At 43.9% G+C, this 14,223-nt stretch overlaps 1 pseudogene across 1 annotated transcript in view; it reads left to right on the forward strand.

Annotated features, from left to right (window-relative positions):
• Nucleotides 1–10,388: 10,388 nt before the first annotated feature.
• LOC309390759 (protocadherin beta-16-like) overlaps nucleotides 10,389–14,223 on the forward strand; it is a 65,129-nt pseudogene continuing 61,294 nt past the window's right edge. Inside the window, exon 1 of the transcript in view lies at nucleotides 10,389–12,711. The product of the transcript in view is annotated as a protocadherin beta-16-like (transcript). The remainder of the gene's footprint in view (nucleotides 12,712–14,223) is intronic.

Genomic DNA, 14,223 nt, shown 5'->3' on the forward strand with positions numbered 1-14,223 from the left:
TCCCATGTTTCCAACATAACCACTTCACCAAAATTCTGAGCCCATTTAATCATACAATCCTTAACCAATTCACTTTCTGAGTCTCTTTCTAACAGTACATTATATATTCTTTTAACCTGTTTTGGGCCAGTCTCTTTTATCTGCTTAATCAGTTCCACTTCTTTATCCATAAAACCGACCCTACGATCTTCTTCCCATCTCTTCTGTAGCTGTATGTAATGTAACTAATTTAAAGTAATTCCTTCTTCCAACAGCTGTTCCAAAGTTTTTAACTTCCATTCGTCCCCATCAGCAATAAGCACATCTTTATATAAACAACCCCCGAGTGACTTAATATTCATAATCCCCATGGTGTCTGCAAGATCCAACCAAAGCGGTATTTTATAATCCCAATTGGGCCGGTGCTTCTTCCATATTCTCATCAAGGCACTTCGGAGAACATGATTGTTAAACACTTTATCCACCCTATCTTCATAAAAAAGATATGCATGCCATCCCAGAACAAGATCATGGCCTTCTATATTCAGCAAATCCATTTTTGTTTTCCCAAACCAATCTGCTACATGCGTTAGTACCGCAGCTTCATAGTACAATCGAAGGTTTGGGAGCCAAATTCTACTATGATATTTTTCATCTGGATTATTGACTTCAAAGGACGTGAAATGGTAACAACCAGATCATCGGCAAATGCTCTAGTTCTGTATTCCTTTTGCCTGATAGCTATGCCATCTAAGGATTTTGAGTCCCGAATTGCGTTCAACAAGACTTCCAAAGTTAAAATAAATAACAATGGGGATAATGGGCAACCTTGTCTTGTGCCTTTTTGTATCTCGAAAGTTGTTGACAAATTTCCATTAATAATAAGTTGTGCATTTTGTTGCTGATAAATTGCTCCAATCGCCTGATGAAATCGTGGTCCCATATGCATCTTTTCCAAAGTCTTGGTTAGAAAATTCCAATTCACTCGATCGAAGGCCTTCTCTGCATCCAAGAAGACCAGCACTGCAGAGATCTGCTTATTCTTATCAAGATAGTCAATTAAATCTATGAGTTGCCTTACATTCTCCTTCGATCATTTGATATGTACTTGTTCGCGCCTTCCTGGCTCAGATCTTGCTTTTCTTTCGCTGCTATCTTTTCATAACCAGTAAAAGTATTTTAATTCCACGAACAATGGAGTTAGGTGTTTTCTTTCTTGATTATTGAGGGAGACATGCATGACACCGCAAAAGTGAGATGTGTTACCATGGTGTTGGAGGGTGCTGCAGCTGAGTGGATGGTGGCCCTTCACAACGATGATTTCCCACAGCTGAGAGATTATGATGGTTTTATGATGGCCCTGAGAGCATGCTTGCACTGATGGACAGCTACAAAGATGGCCTTAACGATGACATCTACCAGAACTGTGTTGACCGAGGGGCTCCCCGAGACCTTCAGCACTGGTATGTGCTGGCTGCAAATGTGGAAATTGATCTGGCCAGAAATTGACACCATGGGGGCAGCAGATGGAGCAAAAAGCCCTCCTCTGCTTCGAGAGAGGCCCCCAGAGCAACAAAGGGAGGGCCAGCAACCAAGCCCAGGTTGACGGCATGTTTCAGATGTGTGAAAGAAGGGCAACTGGCTGCCGAATGCTACTCTAAGCCTGGCCATAAATCAACCTCAGCTGAAGGGGAAAAGGCCAAGAAGCAGTCAGTAAACATTGCAAAACAGCTCTGAAAGGTGAGGAATTCATTGAGTTCGCACCTCCACGCCTGGAGGAGTTGGGAATTCCAGCCACTCCAGGGGAAAGTGAAACTGATTCTGATGATGACCCCCTGGTAGGTCCACATGTGGGCCCCCTGACTATCCCAATAGAATTAAGGGTACCCACAACTCACACACAAGGGAACATGCTGGCCCTTTTAGACTCTGGTTGCACCACGTGTGTTATTAGCCCAGAGATGGTGGAGAAAATGGGGCTAAGACTGAGAACAATGAAAGTACCCATTGCTTTTTGCCAGCTGGATGGTTCAGTAGCGGTGGGGGGGGGGCATTTTGTGACTGAACCAGTGGAGATGTGGATGGGAAACCACCAAGAGGCTTTAAGTTTCATTGTTGCCCCAGGGATGAAACAGTCCCTCAAACTTGGATTATCCTGGTTATGAAAGTGGAACCCTCAGGTGAATTGGAGGAAGGGACTGCTATGCATCCGTTCCAACCAGCCAGGAAGGAGGGGTAAGGAAAACCTCCTGCATAGCCAAAGCCATGAAGGAACTGGCAGTGGTCGCATGCGAGAGAATTGAAGGGGAGGAGAAAATCCCCAAGGAATATTGGGACCTCAGGGAGGCATTCAGTGAAAGGGCTTTGATAAACTACAGGTCATCTGGCCTATGACTCCTAAAGTGCTAGACGAAGCTCATCAAGCACATAAAAAACAAGCTGATAAGAAAAGAGTGAAGCCAAAAGAATACCAGGTTGGTGATAAGGTTTTCTTGTCCACAAAGTATCTTCAGACTACCCAAAAGTCGAAGAAACTTGGACCAAAATACATGGGTCCTTTCCCCATTGTGAGAATTGTCAACCCAGTTATGATGCAGTTCGAATTACCCAAAACCCTTAGGAGAATCCACCCAGTGTTTCATATTAGTTTACTGAAACTGGAACATACCTCCTCAGTTTGGCCAGCCCACACCCATCCTCCTGTCCCCCTCCTTATTGAGGGCAAACGGCATTTCGAACTAGAAGAGATCCTTTTTTATTTTGATTTTTTTATTGATTTTGAAAGTTTTACAAGGAAAAAGGGGTTAAGAGGTTATGGAACATTTTGACAGCTACATCATGCGGGGGGGGGAGAAGCCCCCCCCGGTCTCGCAACTTTTACAAAAAGGAAAAATAAAAAGCTATGAACATTTACATTGATATTAGCAGTTTTGGGTTTAACACAAAATCATCAGTATGTTTCAATCATTTTACTTTTGTCACTTCCTTGAAAATACATTGTAACAACATTTGGAATAGTGTTTCAATTCACTTTTGTGACCTGAGTCTTCTTGTTGTCGCATCCTCCCCCCCCCCCGTCCACTGGCAGAGCCTCAGCCCCTCCCTGCTTTGTTTCTTGTGAAGCATCCCCCACGTCACCTAAGAGAGCAGTGTGTTTTTTCATGAAAGCCTCTGCTTCCGCAACTGTGTTAATTCTGACTCTACTGCTCTCCCCAAAAATCAACATACCTTCTGGGAACAACCACCTAAACCAAACCCCGTTATTGTATAATTTTTTTGCTAAGAAGGAATATTTCCTTCTCTTATCTCTTACTTTCTTTGGGATCTGCCTAAGAATGGTTATTTCTTTATCCTTATATTTTAATGGTCCTCCCCTTTGAGCTCCTAGAACCTCATCTCTTGTGGTTTTTCTAAGAAATTTAACATGAACTTCCCTTGGAACATTATGTGTTCTTGCATAGGCTGAATTAATCCTATAAATCAGGTCAAAATCCCACCTAAGCTGTTGTTTATCTCTGTTAATATATTCTGCTAACATTGTGGTCATAATCTCTTTAAGATCTTCATTTTCAACTTCTGGTAAATTTTGAAACCTAAGAAAAAAAGACATCCTTTCAAATTCCGTTTTATCACATGATTTTCAAATTCTGCATTCCCCCTTTGGATTGCCTCCAGGTCGTTCCTCATCCCAGCCGCACCCTCCTCCAGTACACTTATTCTCTGCTCATTCTGTGTAATTTTTTGTTGTGTCTCTCTGAGCTGGTCATTTAAGTCCTGCAACTGTTTTTTCATTTCATCCTGTCCCTTTAAGAGGGCCTGAAGCATCTGCTGAGTAGACAAATCCTTTAAACTCTCTTCAGGGGCTTTAGGTTGTAAAAAAGATCCCAGTTGTGACTGGTGGGCAATGGGGCTGGACGTAGAAGATGTCGGGGCCGATGAGGCCTTTCCAGGTGGTAATTTCTTAGGACCCATCATGAAGCTCGGAAATAGTTGTTGTTCTATACAGGAAATGGTGTCCGTGGGAAAGCACAGCCGGTAGAGACCACCAAACAGGCAGATCCAAAGGAGAATAAGTCGTTTAGTTCAAGACCAGAGCAGATGGGTGGATCAAAATATTCCAAATCCAGGGAAAAAACTTGTTTGAAGAGGCTCCTGGAGGTCTCTGGGGTGGAAATTAATTCAAGGCAACAAAGTTTTTCAAAGGAGGAGTCTCATGCACAAAGACAACGAAGAAAGAGGAAGTGAGCCATCTTGGCTCAGCCAGCACCAGTGGTCAGGAAACAACAAAGTCAAAGTTCCCATTTATAGTTTAGGGAAGAATCAGTTCAGCCATCCTTTCTCTCGCAGTTGTAGTCAAAAGAGAAAAAAGAGGGTTTTTTCCCCCATTAATTAAGGGAAGTGAAAGTATTTTAAACTTTTTAAACTTTCTCTCTCTCCCTTGCAAGGGTGAGATTTTCCAAGTGTCGCTTTTCCAAGGGGGGGTGGAAATCCCCCCCTCTAATTTTGGCTCCTCCACTGGTTGAAACAAAGTCCAAGAAAAAACTGCAAGTCAGTCAATGAAGTATTAAACATAGTAGAAAATACAGTATCTAGTTGCTTGTAATCATTTCTCTCCCTCCCACTCTGAGTGAGTGAATAAGTCAGATGTCAGGGCCCCAAAACTTTTGCAGAGGTTTCATTCTAAATACCCTGATTGACATTGATTAGATTGTACTAATGTTCTTGCTGTTTCTGTTTTTCTGTTTTTTGTTTCCCTCCAGGGCTAACACCTCTTCTGCAAGAGAGCCGAATGTCAGTCTCTATATTGCTTGCTTGCTATTGGCTGCCATAGTAATGGGGGAGGAAGGGGGTTTCAGCATTTGGGAGGGGAATCATGCTGGAGGAGATATCTCAGGACGAGGAGGGAATTTTGTTCTCACCATCTTTTGCACATGCTGAATGATCATGTTTAGGTCTTGTCAAGGTCAATCATTTCTGCATACCAGATGAATGAGGCCACCTGAAGATGCACTCCACATGACACCCTTGGGGGCTGGAGATTGGACATTCAGCTTGGAATTGTTGGGGGGAGGGATATGTACAATTTCGCACCTTTAGCCTCAGATCTTGCTTTTCTTTCAATGCTTTCACTTCATATTCAATAAAAGTACCTTTTCTCTAAAACAATGGAGTTGGGAGTTTCCTTTCTTGAACTTTGAAGAAGGCATGTCTGATAATAAGGGCAATACGGAAAAAATAGCCAACGCTATAGCCTTATTGGTGGAAGAGCTAAATAGCTTCTTTGTCTGCTTTGAGGTCAAGAGACCTCTGTGGCTTTAGCCCAGAGGCCCTGTAATCTCCAGTCATTCACCCTGGATGAACATCAAGTGAGAGCTGTGCTGAAGGCTGTAAATCCCAATAAAGCTGCAGGTCCAAATGGGGTTCTGGGGAAAGTGGTAAAAACCTGTGCTGACCAATTAACAGGGGTCCTGACAAGGATTTTTAACATCTCCCTTCAACAGGCTAGAGTCCCATCATGCTTGAAAGCAGCCACAATTATCCCAGTTCTGAAGAAAGCAGCCATAAACATACTGAATGACTATAGACCCATTGCACTGATGTCTATAGTGATGAAGTGTTTTGAGAGACTGATCCTATAACACCTCAGGTCCTGTCTTCCACCAAATTTTGATCAACACCAGTTCATTCATAGAAGCAAAAGGTCAACAGGGGAAGTCATCGCCACTGCTCTATTGTAATCTACTATATTGCACTTGAGAAATCTGGGAATTATGCTTTTTATAGACTATAACTTGACCTTTAACACCATCTTACCAGGCATTCTCATTGAAAATCTGTCTGACCTGAATTTCCCTCTCCTCACTTGTGACTGGATCAAAGACTTCCTGATGGATCGTCCACAAACAGTAAGGGCTGTATCCTTTACATCTTCCACCCTGACACTCAGCCCCTACCTGTACTCACTGTATACACATGACTGATCAGAGTATTCTGATCCATCCAACATCATAATAAAGTTTGCAGATGAAACAAAGGTGCTGGGTCTCATATCTGGAGGGGACGAATCAGCATACAGGGAAGAAGTCCAGAAAGTATCCACATGGTGCTCAAAAAACAACTTACATCTAAATGTTAGTAAGACAAATGAGATGGTGCTAGATTTCCAGAAACACAGAGAGGAACCTGCCCCACTGTATATCGAGGTGGGCTGTGTGGAGAGTGTTTCCTCTTTTAAATTATTGGGAGTGCTTATTAGTCAAGATCTCATCTGGAAAAACAACAAGTCCTTGGTGATTGGCAAGGACCAACAGAGACTTCATTTCCTTAGAGTCCTGCGAGAAAAAATCAGGTGGAACAACGGCTCTTTCTATCGGTCCATAATAGAAAGTTTCCTCACATACTGCATTACAGTATGGCACACTGGTTTAACTGCAGAGGACAGGAAGGCATTACAGAAAGTGATCAATTCGGCTCAAGAAACCATTGGTGGCCCTCTAACACTGCTGGATGACACCGCTAGGTCTCACTGCTTTAGCAGAGTAAGGAAGATGCTCAGAGATGTTTCACACCCTAGTCAGTGTCTCTTTGCACTTCTACCATCGGGCAGAAGACATTGAAGCACAGCCAGCCAAACAAATAGATTTAAAAATAGTTTCTATCCTTGGGCTGTCAGACCCTTCAACACAACCACAATCACTCCATGCACATGCAGAAACATATGACTTGTTTTTCTTTTTCTTTCTTTTCCCCCCAATTACTTGCATAGGGATTATTCTTTATACTATTTATGTTGTTTGTATTTTTTGTCATGGATTGCACCAGTGAGACTAAAACCAATTTCGTTGTATACATAATGTACAATGATAATAAAGGCTATACTATAAAGCCTAATGCAGAATGATACTTATTTGTGTCACTTCAGTTCAGCTTGGATTTTACCTAAATGGGAAAAATAAATTATATGGATTCCAGATTCACTCTGTAAGGGGAAATACAGAATATCAACTCTCAAAGTTGATCTATTTGGTAAATATAGCAATAACAATAGCACTTAGACTTATATACCACTTCACAATGCTTTACAGCCCTCTCTAAGCAGTTTAGAAGTCAGCATATTGCCCCCAACAATCTAGGTCCTCATTTTACCCACCTCAGAAGGATGGAAGGCTGAGTCAACCTTGAGTTGATGAGATTCAAACTGCCAAACTTCTGGCAGCTGGAAATCAACAGAAGTAGCCTGCAGTACTGCATTCTAACCACTGCGCCACCATGCAACATGCTATCCAGGCCTGTTTTCTGATACCATCAAGCTTCTATTTATGAAAAATAAAAACTGAATCCAAATACATGCAATTCTGGGATTCCTATAACATTTATTATGAAGAATAGTGATTCAGTTAACAACTGTGACAGGAAAGGACGTAAAATGAGGTAAAATTCACTTAACAATTGTCTCGCTTAGCAATAGAAATTCTGAGCTCAGTTGTGGTTGCCACCTGTACCACAAAACTTCTTAAATAAAACTAATGATATATGTAAAAATAAAGTGAGTACCAACCCTGGCCGACTACATCCATTTCTCCCTATCCAATTTGGAAAAAAAATCTTGCTGCAACTCACCATTCACTAAAAGATTTCCACCCCTCTTTTCAATATGAAAGGGAGCTTCTGTTTTGTATTCACAACCTTCCAGTCATCCCTGTTCTCTCTAGTCTCCTCTCCCAAAGCCTAGAGAGTGATTTCCAGTCAGGGTAAACAATACTATTATACTACTATACTAGTTTTTTAATTATAGAGGATTTGTAAGTGAAGGATCATATTGTATCACAAATGCAGCACAAGGTGGTGCTATTGCATAACAGAGAACAATATCCAAAAGCCAAATGCTTTTCTGGTGGCCTGCAAAAATAAGACATTATTATGCACACAGACCTCAAAGACAAAAGCAACAGATTTTGTGAAAAGCAGACTTAAGAAATCTGGGGGGAAAACACATGCAGTTCAAGATACAGAGATAGGACAAAATAAAGATTTATTGGGAGGAATAACTATGGACAGTGATTCCTGTGTTTTCATTCTGCATTCAAGTGAACCTATATCTGTGATGGCGAACCTATGGCACGCGTGCCGGAAGTGGCACGCAGAGCCATTTCTCCTGGCACGCGGAGCCATCTCCAGTTCCTCTTCTGGGTTCGGGTGCAGCAGCCAGCTGGTCTTGACACGCATTGGCGTGCCAGAAAGCAGAAGTGGAGCCGCCCGGTGCGCATGCGCACACTAGGAAAATGATCTTTTTGTTTCCAGGGTGCACATGCACACAAAAAACCAGCAACAGGAAGAGCAACGGCGGCGCGTGCCCAAAGACACAGAGCGGGGTTCCTGGCCATCGCTTCTTAGTAGAGCTATGGTCGGGGCTTCCCTCCCTCCCCCGCGTGAGTGGGCTTCTTGCATAGAAGCAACCGGGAAGCCACCGGCTGGAAGCAGCAGCACAACAGTCACCGTTACCAGGGGCGAAGGGGTGGCGGTGGCGAGAACGGGCGACCGCCGCCCCTTTGTCTCTTCCCCAACAGCGGCTGTTGCGCTTCCGCTTCCAGGTGGGATGCTGGCATAGGAGCTGCTGGTGGGGAGGCGAGCTACCTGCATAAAGACGCCGCCGAAGGTCTGGCAGAATATATCCCGGCTGGAAGCGGCAGCGCTCCAGACCGTGGATCCTCATCAGAGCTGCAGGCTGGAGCTCTGAAAAAGTCTGCTCAGGCGGGGGGGGGGGGACGCCTGGGACTCCCCGTCCTTGCCATCACTACTCCTTTGCTGTTGCACTGCTTCTTCCAGCTGGGATATATTCTGCCAGACCCTCGGTGGTGTCTTTATGCGGGTAGCTCTCCTCTCTGCCAGCATCCCGGCTGGAAGCAGAAGCGCAACAGCCGCTGTTGGGGAGAGGATGAAGGGGCGGTGGTCGCCCGTTCTCTCCACCACCACCCCTTCACCCCAGGTAACAGCGATTGTTGTGCTGCTGCTTCCAGCTGGGACACTGGATGAGCTGCTGGCAGGAAGGCGAGCTACCCGCATAATGTCGCCACCGAGGATCTGGCAGAATATATCCTGGCTGGAAGCGGCAGTGCTCCAGACCACGGATCCTCATCAGAGCTGCAGGCTGGAGCTCTGAAGAAGTCTGCTCAGGTGGGGGGGGGAAACCCTTGCCCATCCTTGCCTCCGTCGCCCCCTCACCCCCAGCGGCTGTCACAGTGCTGCTTCTGGCTGGGATGCTGGAGCAGCCAGAAGAAGGAGAAGCTGCCGTGGGGGAGGTGGGCGGGGCAGACACCGATTGCAAATGCTTCTCCCCCAGTGCAGTCCGAGAGACAGCAAAGAGCCTCGGGAGGGTGGGGGAGGCTGTTTTCACCCTCCCCAAGCTCCTTGAAAGCTTCTCGAGCCTGGGGAGGGTGAAAAACGGGTGTATCGCTTGCCAAAAGGGAGGGGTCCGTCCTTGCCATCGCTACTCCTTTGCTGTTGCGCTGCTTCTTCCAGCCAGGATATATTCTGCCAGACCCTCGGTGGTTTCTTTATGCAGGTAGCTCACCTCTCCGCCGGCAGCTCCTCCGCCAGCATCCCGGCTGGAAGCAGAAGCGCAACAGCCGCTGTTGGGGAGAGGATGAAGGGGCGGTGGTCGCCCGTTCTCTCCACTGTCACCCCTTCGCCCCTGGTAACAGCAGCTGTTGCGCTGCTGCTTCTAGCCGGGACGCTGGATGAGCTGCTGGCAGGGAGGCGAGCTACCCGCATAAAGACGCCGCCAAGGGTCTGGCAGAATATATCCCAGCTGGAAGTAGCAGCGCTCTGGACTGTAGATCTTCATTAGAGCCGCGGGCTAGAGCCGTGCAGCAGCCCGCTCGTGTGGGGAGGGAGGGAAACCCTTGCCCATCCTTGCCTCCGTCGCCCCCTCATCCCCAGCGGCTGTCACAGTGCTGCTTCTGGCTGGGATGCTGGAGCAGCCAGAAGAAGGAGAAGCTGCCGTGGGGGAGGTGGGTGGGGCAGACACCGATTGCACATGCTTCTCCCCCAGTGCAGTCCGAAAGACAGCAAAGAGCCTCGGGAGGGTGGGGGAGGCTGTTTTCACCCTCCCCAAGCTCCTTGAAAGCTTCTCGAGCCTGGGGAGGGTGAAAAACGGTTCTATCGCTTGCCAAAAGGGAGGGGTCACACGCATGCGCAGGGCGTGTTTGCGCGCATGCGCAACGAGGGGGTGTCGCGCGCATAGCATTATGGGTATGGCACGCCTGCCTACGACCCCCCTGCGCTCCCCCCGCTTTTGGCACGGGAGCCCAAAAAGGTTCGCCATCGCTGACCTATATCAATGGAAAGAGGTTGCATTAAAAGGCAAGTTCTGGCTTTTTTTTCTCTGTCTAAATATTCTCTGTCTAGAAATGTGTGAGTCTTTGTGCTATTCAGTGCCTGAAGAAAGCAAACTGGGTTTCTTGTAGCTAATGTGCTGAAAGATTTAAAAATAGATGTAAAGGAATTATCTGCTAGAAAAGCCCAGCTAGTTCCAAATGGCTCTAAAGAGTATTTCCTGCTGGATCTTCATTCTGGGAACCTAATATTAAAGGATACAATCAACAGAGAGGTTCTTTGTGGCCAAAATTGTGCTAGAAAATCCAGTACTGCTACATGGAATTGAAGTTGAAGTAGAAGATGTGAATGATAACGCTTCCAAATTCTCTAAAACTGAGTTTCTTTTTGAAATATCTGAGCACATTCCAACAAAGACCAGATTCCCTTTGGAAAGGGCTGAAGATTTAGACAAAGGAGAAAACAATGTTCAAAATTATACACTTACTCCTAATGAACACTTTAAACTAGAAGTGCAAACTCACACTGATGGTAGCAAATATACAGAACTGGTTTTAGAGAAAGCATTAGACCGTGAGACGATTCCTCAGATTATCCTAATTCTACAAGCAGTGGATGGAGGGTTCCCAAGGAGAACTGGTATAGTGCAAGTAATAGTTGATATTTTAGATGCAAATGATAATGTTCCTCATTATCATTCTGTTGTTCTCATACAGAACAATCTGTATACAAGGTACACAAAATAGCTCACCAGGTTTATTAGTTACTAAAGTTGCAGCCAGTGATGGTGATAAAGATGTCTATGCTCACATTACTTACACTTTTAGCCAAATACCAGGAAATGTGCTCAGATCATTCAATTTAAACAATCATAATGGAGAAATTACTCTTGTAGGGAAAATTGATTATGAAGAAAATAGCAAATATGAACTGAATATCAAAGCCACAGATGGAGGGGGACTGTCTGCTTACTGCAAAGTCCAGGTGGACATTGAGGATGAGAATGACAATGCTCCAGAAATAACCCTATCATCTGTCACTAATCCCATACCAGAAGATTCTCCTCCAGGAATAGTGGTGGCCATCTTTGGTGTCAGAGATCAAGACTCTGGGGACAACAGCAGAACTATTTGCAACATTAATTCAAACCTGCCCTTTATCCTAAAATCCACAAAGAACAATTATTACCAGCTTGTGACTCAACAGCCATTGGACAGAGAACAAATGTCACAATATAGAGTCACCATCATAACCACTGACCAAGGCTCTTCCAGTCTTACTTCAATAAGAATTATTACCATTTATATTTCAGATGTCAATGACAACTCTCCAGTATTTCAAAGATCTTTCTATGATTTCCACTTGAGAGAAAATAACATTCCAGGTTTGCTCATTGGATTAATTCATGCAATTGATTTGGATGCAGAGCAGAATGCCAAAGTAAGCTACTCTCTTTTGTTTGGAAATATCAGGGAAGAGCCTGCATCATCTTACATCTCCATCAACTCTGAAACTGGGAACTTGTATGCCATTTGATCTATAGATTATGAGGATATACAGGATTTCCAGGTGATGGTGAGGGCTGTAGACAAGGGCTCACCTCCCTTGAGTGCAGAAAAGCTGGTCCGAGTTCTTATCATGGATGAAAATGATAATGCCCCCTTCATCCTCTGCCCCCTTCAGAACAACACTTCTCCATCAAATGATCTGGTTCCCAGGGGAGCAGAGACAGGCTACCTAGTCACCAAAGTTGTGGCAGTGGACAGAGATTCAGGGCAGAATTCTTGGCTTTCCTATCAGTTGCTGAAGGCCACAGATCCGAGTCTCTTCACTGTTGGGACTCAGAATGGGGAGGTGAAAACCATGAGGCGAGTGAACATCTGAGACAGTTTCAAACACACTCTTATTGTGGCAGTTAGGGATAATGAGCATCTTCCTCAGTCTGCCTCTGCGACCCTAAGGATTCTTCTAGTGGACGGCTTCTCTGATCCTTACATGAAAATTATGGATAATCCGAAGAGTGAAGTCCCGCAGGAGGGAGATCATACTCTAACACTGTATTTGATTATCTGCTTGGTTGACATCTCATCCATTTTTCTGCTTTCTGTCACTGTGTTTATTGCAACCAAGTTTCAGAAGTGAAGAAAGTTCTTAAGAAGTTTTCATTCTGCATTGAATTTCCCGGTGAAACAAAATGTGCAAGAAAACTGTGAAGATTGTATTTCTGACACATATTGTCAGGCCTACAATTATGAAGTATGTTTAGCTAGTGGGTCTTTAAATAGTGAGTTCAGATTTCTCAGGCCAATATCCTCTATTTTTTCAATGGATCCAAGGAATTCAACACACTCTCAGGATACCAAAACTCATGTCAAGGAAAATGAATTGATGTCTCAGGTAAGAATAATGTTAAACCTTTCCAACAGTTTTTTTATCTTAAATGTCTAATATTTGATTATTTAAAGATGCCATAGGGAGCAGCTTTTCTATGGTTAATTCTAAAACGATTGTATCTATGGATAGACTGTATTGTTCTGCATTTATTTCTGAATAACTCCTTTAGTTTTGCTTTACTTTTTTAAACTTTCCTTTGGGTTTTTTCTCACTATTTTTCTATTTGCCGAAAGTTTTTTATTTTTAACATACATATAATATAATCCAAAGTATACCATTACATCTTAACAAACATTTTTTGACTATTCGATAAAATATCAATTCCTCTTGCCATTAAGCCTCTTCAATTTTTATTTGCTCTTCTGCTTTCCATGCACCATGTTATAATCTATTTCATCTTCTAAAATGAGTTCTTTCTGGTAGAAATGTAAATGTAACCTTTAACTCCACAAAGATACAAAATGCAAATTGTAGCAATGGAGTAGGGGAGGGGATTTCTTCTTTGGTTTTGAATTGTCTTGAGATCGTGTTGAAAGCAAGGTCTTTGTTGTTACACTCTGGTTACCAGCTTTTTCAAGTCCCAATTTCATCTCTGCCTGGTGATGGTTCTTCTTTCTAGTAGGTGCCTCCATTTCTTAGCTTTTTTCCCCCAGTTAAATATCTTAACTCTTGAATGGAATCTTTAATCTTTAATGCCACAGGAGCACAGAATACAAATTCTAGAGAGAAGCAGGAGGGGGTATTCTTCTTCAATTTTAAATCATTTTTCCTCCCCCCCTTCAACTCCTTCTTGACGTTTATGTGGAGTTTGGGGTTTATCAATTACCTGCCATTAAAGCAAAGCCATTTCCAGGTTTCACATTCAACTAGAGAGAATATTTTTTTCTGTATTAATAAAATATCCAGTCCTTCTTTTAGTTTTACCTCCTAAGCTAGGTAAACAGTCCGTTCTCTTTGGGCTTTAATGTTTTTAAAGTGCCATCTTTTTTTCCTTCTCTTTGTTTTACCATGCAGTTCCCAATTCCTCCATTTATGCTAGTTTACATTTGAATTCCCTCCTAATCACAACTCCACTCTTATTCTATCAATGGGTGTTAAATCTTCTCACCCGATCTTCTCACTTTATCCAGCCATTGCTCCTACTTGTGCTTAGCCCGGTTGCCTCCAACTTTAGGACAGACATTTTGCCATATCAGCCTCCCCCATCGCAGGTCATAGAGCTAGTCTTTGGCTTTTGAGGAACCAGTTTCTTCCCTCTTGGCCATTCGAGATGCCACTCTTTTTTCACCTTCTGTCCAAGAAGGCTCTGGTCTAAAAGACCCCCCAGCAATGGTTTGTCAGTCCTGGATTTCACGCAGTCCCTAGGGAGCCCGCTTTTCCAGTCTGTCTCGTTGTGGAGCTAACCGGAAGTCTCTCATTATTTTTCTGTATTCGTCGTTTGTAATGTTCATTTCTACCCATCATTTGAAGAAGTCAAAATCATCTTTCCTATTTAAGGTAGTGAATTTTCATATG

The sequence above is a fragment of the Natrix helvetica genome (genome assembly GCF_964273705.1).
Source record: "Natrix helvetica genome assembly, chromosome: 4".
Lineage (NCBI taxonomy): Eukaryota > Metazoa > Chordata > Lepidosauria > Squamata > Natricidae > Natrix > Natrix helvetica.